The sequence below is a fragment of the Melanaphis sacchari genome, unplaced genomic scaffold (assembly GCF_002803265.2).
Source record: "Melanaphis sacchari strain LSU unplaced genomic scaffold, SCAv2.0 Contig13_pilon_pilon, whole genome shotgun sequence".
NCBI lineage: Eukaryota > Metazoa > Arthropoda > Insecta > Hemiptera > Aphididae > Melanaphis > Melanaphis sacchari.
The window spans coordinates 215,102-225,110 of NW_020270588.1; positions in this window are offsets into that span (position 1 = coordinate 215,102).

Sequence of the window (10,009 nt, forward strand, 5' to 3'; positions counted from 1 at the left end):
ATCCAAATATTACATTCTACAGGTCATTCTACAGGTGACACTGTATATTAGCGCAAAGTTTGACGCCAAAATATAACTGTATCGAAAGTCGCTTGTGTAAATAAAAATTATAATATTTAACATCAATAATAAAATATTCGATATAAATAACAAATCACGACACGTTTATTCGTGATTCGTTGTTCGTGGCGTGTCAGCGAGAGACTGACGCGTGGTAACTGGTAAGTATAATTATTATTAATACAGAAACCTACAGAACACGATTAAATATTTAAGCCTATAAGATTAATGCCTATCATATTTAATATTTTTATTCAAATAAAATTCAATTTATGTACATACTGCCAACACAAATATCATATACGCTGTAATATTATCACATACAAAATATTAAATATTAGAGAATATCGAGTATTGTATTTGTATAATAATTATAATATCCTAGTATGTATATACTTATAAATAGGTAAATAATTTTATAATACATTATACATTATTATTTAGCTGTTTATTACATATTAATTATTACAAATTACTAATAATACAATGGAATTAAAATACCTATGATAATAAAGACTAATATAGAGAGTAATGAAGTACCTATTAATAAATAACTAATATAATATAATATATGATAGCTATATTATATTTTTCAAAAAATTTTATTTTTATAAGTTATTTTTAAATCTTTTCAGTTTATTTATATTTTAAACAAGTGTATATTGTATAATTTATAGATGAATTAAATTCATGTTTATTGTTAATTTACAAAACAAAACGATTTAAATATAATACACATATTATGAATTATACTGCTATGGTTAAAATTTCAAATATTGACACTGGCATAATTTTTAAATATAATCTCCATTTTATAATATATATAAGATATTTGAGGCAATAAATGGACCTCATCCGGATTCGAATTTTAAATGCGATGATTATAAACGACTAGTGTGTATCTTGGATAATGATGTATGTTTAAAATAAATTATAACATTGAATTAAAAATCTATATTTTATAATTTAGACTTAAATAATTTAATTTCCCCCCTAACTTATAGTTTGTATTACTCTATGAACTTTACAATTCAATCATTTAATGCCGGTGTCTGTATTTTATATACACGGGGTTGATTATATCATTAGTTCAAAATTTAAAAAGGATATGCACGTGCAACGTGCTCGATGATATTTCGTACCGATTAAACATGTACATTTTTTTTCAAGTCTTTTCAATAACTATATTTTTGATAGAGCTAATACTGTCGGGCAGATGGCTATGGACAAAATCCAGAGTGACAAGCTGACCGCCCTGGCGATTATTGCGGTCCCTAATTTGTACTGACCCCTATCTATAACAATATCAGGACGATATGCGTTACAGGTCCTATTATTATTGTTATTAGCATTCGACAATATCGAACAGTGGCATTTTGTATAAGCAGTGCAGTGCACTGCATAATGACTTTAGTATAACTACTAGTAGTAGACGGGTAGTTCAATTTTTATTGGATTACCGAGAAGGGAATATTATATTAAAAACAATTTAAACATTGTTTGGCAAACGAGAAAGCTATTAATACCAGCTTTTAAATTGAGATTTCACAATGTATATTTAAGCTGCAAATTATTTGACATAATGTATTTTTTACGATTTGTAAAAAAGTTAAGATGCATTTTATTAAAATAATAATAATAAATTTTAATAGTATACACTATATACATCATACTTGATTCGTATAAGCAATAATATGATATTTTCAATATATATATTATAAATTATATGCATTTTGATATGCAAATCATAAATATAATGTATATTTCATATTTCTATGAACAATAACCCAAAAGGAATTTATAGAAGATATGCAATTTGGTATTATTTTTATTATATGTGATATTGTGATATGAACATGTCATAGTATGACAAAAGCATATTCCCGTAATTTGTGATTCATTATAATTAAAGACCGGATTTATATGCATTTTAAATTGTAAAATATGCATGCAAACATGCACTAAAAAAAGTCAAAATATGCAAGGAAAAAATGCAAAACATGCAAAATAAAATTTCAATTTTATATTTGATTTTAATTTTGCAGTGATAATTATTTATTAATTTTATTACATTTTTCATAAACAAAAAGTTACATGTATAATATAGTACAACAATTTAATTTTTTGTTAAATTGTAATTTAATTTTTAAACATTGATATATTGTAAAAAATATTTTATTAAAATTAAATAGTAGATACATTGGTGATATACTGATATAAATAGGAAAAAAGTACGAACAATTTTATTGAAGGTAGTAAATTATTAATTTGAAAAAACAATAAGTTATCAAAGTATGTTCCATGTTTATTTCCGTGAAATTATGACGGCGATCTGTAAGAATGTACTTGTATGATGAAAAACTACGTTCGACATCAACACTGGTGATTGGAGCATATTTAAAATTTGCTATTATATCCAGCGAATAATTTGGAACAGATAAATCGTCGAAATTAGCACTGTCACCTTGAAGTATTTTTGAAATTTCTTTTAAAACCATTAATCCTTTATTTTTATTCAAAACGTTTTTACATTTTGTTTTAATTATTGTACTATTTGCACTAGTAGGAAGTTCATTAACAGAGTTTTCCACTTGTTCTAAAATTTTTAACGAGTCTACAAGGGACAAATTAGAGGTTTCAAGCTTTTTGATACTTTCAACGATACATAAAAAATTTGCTTTAATGTAAGCAAGATCATATTTTACATTAAATTTATTAAAAATTGATTTACAATTTTGAATGCATTTTGTATTATCTTCTAAGTTTTCAATCACATTTTTGAACTCTTCAAAATGATCTGCGTAAAAAAAGGCTGACTCTAGCCAAGTACCCCAACGGGTAATTATTGGCTGCGGTGGTAAATGTGTAATTGGCAACATTTCTTTATATAATTGAATTCTATACGGAGCCTTTGAGATATTCTTTGAGACGTAAAATATTTGATATTATAATATTATATAAACGTACCTATGATCTATGTTTTTATTTGTATATTTGTACGGTTTTTGTTAAAATATGCAAAAATATGCAGATCATGCATTAACGTCAGAATATGCAAAAATATGCAGTATAAAATTTTGATATTTAATCAATCAAGTAATGATTTGTGGACACTCATTGACTGCATGTATATGATGTTGAAAATAACAACATGCATTTTATGCAAAATCCGGTCTTTAATTATAATCGTATTAATTTTTGATTAATTTGTTTTCCTGAACGACGGATAAGCTAAATAGTTTAAACGCTTTAAGCCTCTGTCTCTGTGCAACATTCTATTAAATTCCATGCAGCAGTACATAATATTGTCTATGATAAGTTAGAATATAATTATTATAAAATTTGAAGAAAACGATTAAAATTAAATCGTATAACGTGCTGGATATAATAATCTTCAAAATTGGTTTCCCTTTTATATTGATTATTATTACTTACGTTTTTACATAATATTATATCACAGTCGTTATGGTTCTATATATTACAATATTTCGCTCGACGATTGTGGTATACGATTTCTTATCTGCGCCGCATGGATGTCAGAGGGTGGGATAATAATATTAAATGGTCGTTGAAAATACGTATTATGAAAGTGCCGAGGCTGAGTCGCTGAGAGTAAAAAGTTTTGTTGTAAACTCTTCAAAGAGGCCCTCGTTACTAGCTAATTAGTGATTATTGGAGCGAAATATAGCCGAGGAATCTCTCTGGTTTATTTGGACACTGACAAAACACAGTGAAGGCAAATTGCATACGACGTTTTTCCCATGAACCGCGTATGCGTGTTCTCTTTTCAAAAGCAATCAAACAAAATCAAACAACCGTATATACATATCAACGTATATTAAGTATATGTATACACCTATACACGAAATTCCCCTCGTAACAAAAGACATTAAAAACGGAACACGAGTCAGCTGTGTTAAAACTCACATTCGCTTCTTCTGTTGTCCTGTAAGACTCTGTCGTTCAAACAATGTTTGATTACTTAGTTTCTCGTGTTGACAAGATTATTAGCAATGAAACAATCTAAAAGACGACAACAGGTACCTATTAACAACTGTACATGTGTCGGGTACAGTACATTTTCTCGTAATTTTTTTTCCATAACGTAAAATACTCTTAACAGAATGTATGCAGTATGCACACTCAATTACGTGTTATAATTAAATTTGTATAATTCCCAAAACTTTGAACAAGATAAACTGCCGGTATGATGAAACTATAAATAATTGTAGTTTAGAGTCATAAAATCATTTTAATGTAGAACTGTACTTTTAAAGCGCGTATAAAATATATATTTACAAATCCAAACTAATTATTCAGAATCTGCTTTAATTTTTGAAACAGTTATTAATTATTACTAATTATTAAAGTTAACTCGAGGATTATGTGTACAAAGTATCTCTAAGTACCGAAGTTATTCTATTATTTTTTTGACGGAACAAGATATTAAAGAATTTATGCTTTTAAAAATATTTTCAAAAGTATAAATTTAATACACAACACACACTCATATTTATTTATAAGAACTAATTATAAATTATTGTGTTCACATATAAATTATTATAGGTAAAAATAAAAAAGTAATTTATACAATTGGCTATTTTATTTATAAATAGAAATAATTTCTACATGTTTTACTTTATTATTATTTTTATTTTAATTTTTATTTTTATTTACTTACTGGGAGTTTTGATTTTATTAATTAAAATAGGAAGTCTTAAAACTTAATAATCCATTAAATTTGCTATGAAACTTTTTATTTGATCCGGTTTAAAGTCAGTTATTTAAAGTAGTATTTTGTAATTCTAAACCGTTGTGCAACATATTTAGATTTTCTGGAACGTATTCTACGTGCCTATCATAATCATTAGGCATAAAAATAATAAAATAATAATTATTTTTCTCACAATTGAATTCCGTGTCGTACGAGAATAAAACGGTTTTCTATACGCTATAGCATTTAAATGGAGTATTTTAAAAGTACCTATCTACTTATATGACACTTATATTATAGTGCCACTAAATGACCATTTTGTGTACCAGGATGTTTGGTCCGTTTATCATAATGTTTTCGTATATATATTTTAATGTTATTGTTATAGTCTTGTGTCCAAGATAAAAGGCAAAAGGGTATGGTAGTGTTTTAAAAAAAAAAAATGATACCAAGGCACGTGCTCCACGCACTTAACTCGATAATTATGCGTATTTAAATGAGCGTATCCGAACACAGCGCAACGCCGCGCCGGAAACAATGGACGCATGCGTTTCGGAATCATCGTCGTCGGCGTACACACACCATCACGCTACGGGTGTAATATAATATATGTAGTGGAGTTGAGTCGTTTATCATATCCTTTAATTATGGTAAACACGCGTAGTCTTCTATCAATTTACACTGTTTAATGTTTTTTTTTATTTAAATTTTATGTCATACACATAATATAAATTATTACGATATGGATTGCTATAATTGAAGGTCCTCGATTGCCGTTGACTCATAAGTGAATCTGTAAAACATAATTTTCAGTTTTACCTATTTTAAGTGATGCTTAATATTAGATTATGCCTATACATACAGTTGTAAAATTTTGTTCAATAATGTATTGTTTGTTGTATTAAATTGGCGTTGTTTATATTATGAAATCATTCATTGAAAGAATCATGTAGTAAATAAATAAGAATAAAGAAAGAGCTGGCGTGTAAATGTAAAAAGGATGTATAAATTATGTTTAATACGTCCCAGATTAATTGGATTATTATTTTAAAAGGAATAAAAATGTTCGTCTTTTTATTTTAATTAAATTAAATTATATGTAAAAAAAAAAAAAAAGGAAAACGACTTTTAATTTAATAATTTTTGATTTTGCTGCAGATTTTTGTAACGAATTTACTCTTGACAATGATTTCATCAAATTTAATGGATTAACGATTAAAATAGATATCTACGTATACTACCTATCATTGTCCAAGCAAAATACTCGTGTGAATATTTTACTATACACAACCGCTATCATTGTTAAATGCGTGCCTAGGTTTTGGTAGTTTTACGGTTATTAACGATATTTTTTTATTTAATACGCCACACAATCAAATATCTAATAAATATAATATTGCGTATCATCTGCCGCGTGTTCATATTATTCATATGGGTAGGTACCATATTATATCGTACGTACGTTTCTGATGGATGAGTTTCGGTGCGGTGGCGGCGACGGTGGCACATGTCCTCAGGTATACAATCATATCCGGCTCGTGCCCGGTCGTCGGCGGCGGCGGTGACTGTGTAGACTTGGCTCGTTTAACATTACCGAACCCGTCTGGGTCGTGTGCACATATAAACCGGTGGCTGCGCCAATTGCGGGGGCGGGAGCATTGTGTTTTGATTGACTATGTGCCGTGCTACTGCCGCCGTCACTGTACCACCAGCAATCCGCCGTCGCGGTCGTCGTACACTAATGTATACACGCGGTGTATTTTGTATCATGATATAATAATTATTGTTATTATACGAGAGCGAGCGAGAGAGAGAGAGAAAGAGAGAAAGGCAGAGAGAAAGACGGAGAGACAGAGAGATCTATCCGCGCGCATCAATCATCGGCCAGTTCAGCTGGTTCCCATGGACCCGTAAAAGTAAATCACAGTCGCGGTCTATTGGTTTTAATTTACTCTAACCAAGTACTGTTTGTAACTACTAGTCATTTTTGTCATACGGCTGTTTTGCTTAAATGAATAATCACTTTGGACCATGTAAACGGTCGTATTATTATTTTCAACAGTGAGCAGACAGTCGACAACGCGGGGAGAAATAAACGCAGCGACCAACACCTACGCGACTACCGTTGCCCAACATTGGTCATGTTTGTGTTGATCATATAACTTGTATAGAATCATATCGTACACGAATCGTGTGTTCGGTATTGCGTGTATATGGAACACTGAGAGTATTAAACCGTTAATGTTAGTAATACCATTGAATATAATATATAGTATATATTATTATAAACACAATAAAATTGTGTGAGTTAATTTGGCATATTTTTTTAATTCTATACGGGTTTTTTGGTTGTAGATAATATATTTTGTACCGTTGTACTAGCTAGGACGTATATATACTGTGGCAGATAGACTTGTAAACAATGGTTACTTAGTGGGATATTTTTAAACGTTTTAAAATATATAATCGTATTCATATGAATATTATCCGAACGATTTGTATTGCTACTGAATATTATTATTGAATTATACATTGTTTTACTTTACATAAAAATTATATTTGGTGGGTCACCGCCGTGGATTTGGTTTTAATGTTGCAGGGACGATCAAAAATATTTGTTACAAAACCAGTGGATTTTTTATAAACTTAGTGCAATCTACATAATGTAATAATACAAAGTTCTAATGGTCCTTTGTGGCTTTGTCCCTGTATTTATCTAATTTATTTATATATTATATTAGTAAGGAAAATATAAATTGTAGCATAAATAAAAAGGTAATCATAATGCTAATTTTGATCTACACATTAGGTATAATCTCGTGTCGTTGTTAATAGTTATACATACTTATAAATGCATGATATAATAATAATATTTAAATAATTTGAGTTGTATGTGATTTATTATATTAAATTAAAATATAGTTTAATGAAGAAAATTTAATAATTGCATATTTTGAAGATTATAACATATAATATAAAAAATAATTTAATAATAATATAAATTATAAGCAGTACATGTAATAGTTATGGTTATAATGAGATGATATAATTTTAGTATTTTTTTTTTTTATTTGACTATAATATCATAAATATTTACAAAAATGTGTCAGCATATCGTGAAAACATCTACATTTCCGGTTTTATTTATTAGAACTCATACTTGAAAGATATTTCTTTTATGTTCCACACGACTTGAATTTCATTGATTTTTGATTAACTCAGTGATGAAAAAATATAATCCTAGAAACATATTTCAAATATCACTAATTTTTAATAAGTATCGTTTTTATTTGCATTTACCCTAACCCCAGACCACAACGTATATATCCAACTAAATCCCCTAGTATTATGTTATACTATGTATTCTGTGTACAGAAGCTGTAGGACCTCCTGCTGTCATTTCTCATGCCTCTTGAAAAACCTAGAGTGACGTCACAGAGCAATACTGTTTTTCGACAGTAATTTAGACTCTTGTCTGAAGCCCGTTTATACTGCGTGTTTTACAAACTGCATTCACATCAACAATAACATTGTATACACCCTATCACTCCCGCAGGCGTCGGGCTGTGCTCGTCCGTTTTTATTTTAGCTACAGCATACTTATCGACTCTTGACATCTTTTCCCACGACACATACGTTTGGCGAAAAAAAAATTACTATTGATGATTATGATTGAACATTAAAAAACTATTTAACACCAGGTTTCGTATTAGATTTTAGATAATATTTCTATTTTTTGAAACAGCTAAGTGATACGGAAACAAAATGATTTATTTATAAGTTTTACAATATTGACTGTTCATAACGCATACAAAGTAATAAATGTATCTCCACTTTCCAACGATAAAATAACGAATATTTTCTATTTTTTTTTCTTTAAAAAAAAATATAAAATTTATAACCTTTGACAAATTTCTTATATTATTTTAATCAATACATTTAGGTACAATACGATAACCCAATTATTTCAATTCATCTATAGAGAATATAAAATTTACATTTATGTATGTTTAATGTTTATGGACACTGTTATTTGATAACAAGTAATAACATACAAGAAAATATCATTGTCATTTTATCCAAATATGTTTTTAGTTGATTTAAAATAATAGCTATTACTATATTAGGATTTATTCTAAATTAAATTTAAGATAACTGTACAACAGTAAAAAACAAAAAGTATTTCTTATTTTTAAATTTAATGGGTTAGGTTATTGACAATAATTTTAAACTCTAAAAAAAAAAAACCAAACTTCCGATGTAAAGGGAACGATTCATGACTTCATGCGCTGTTGATTATTATACCAGTGAAGCCCCATCCGATATTCATAATAAACGCATCCTACTACAGATTCCCATCATCCCTCGGCATCAGAAATAATGTATGCGCACAAAGTCGGACGTGTGCGATCCATTAAAACGTTTAACCCTTTACTCATCTAGAACAATGTAGAGTCACCCCCCAGACTAACGAAGATACTGACAAAAACAATATTGCATTGACAATAATTACCCCCCATTGGGCACTTTTCATGGGAAATTACGCTCTGGTTATTTGGTTATTATCGGTAATAATATGTCATACATATATTATTATAATACCAGTTAATGATAAATAGACCAACGATTTTTTTTTTTGTTTGCATAAACCAAGGGCCGACGACAATGGAACGCATCTATCATGAGCACGCGCGACCCGTTTAGTCGTATATAAATTAAGCACTTCGCGTTAGTTTATTTAAAATTATCACGTTAGGTAGCCTAAACTTGACTAGATATTTTAATACTATTAATTATGTAACTATCCAAGGGCGTATTAACAGGGTTAAGAGAGGAGAGGGTAGAGCCTATGGCAGGTGAGAGCGGCATTGATCATGTAAATGTATTACATCTTTTCAAAATTATTTTGATAAGTATTAAATACCTCAAATACCTGCCTACCTTCCTTTAAATGATAATATTAAAATTTAAAATGACTTGTGAATATTGGTAAATATTAGAGTACATTGTATATATTGTAAGTAAATTATAGTATTATATTGCAATTAATTATGAAACTAACCTATGTATATACAAATATATTATCTTGATATTTATTAGGAGCTTACATGCGTTTTCCATCTTCCCTTCCATTATTTCGATTTTTACAATAATATTATGCCTTTTTTATATGCCACTATAACCATCATTTTGTGTGAAAAATATAAATATATTTTTATACATTATACATCGTAA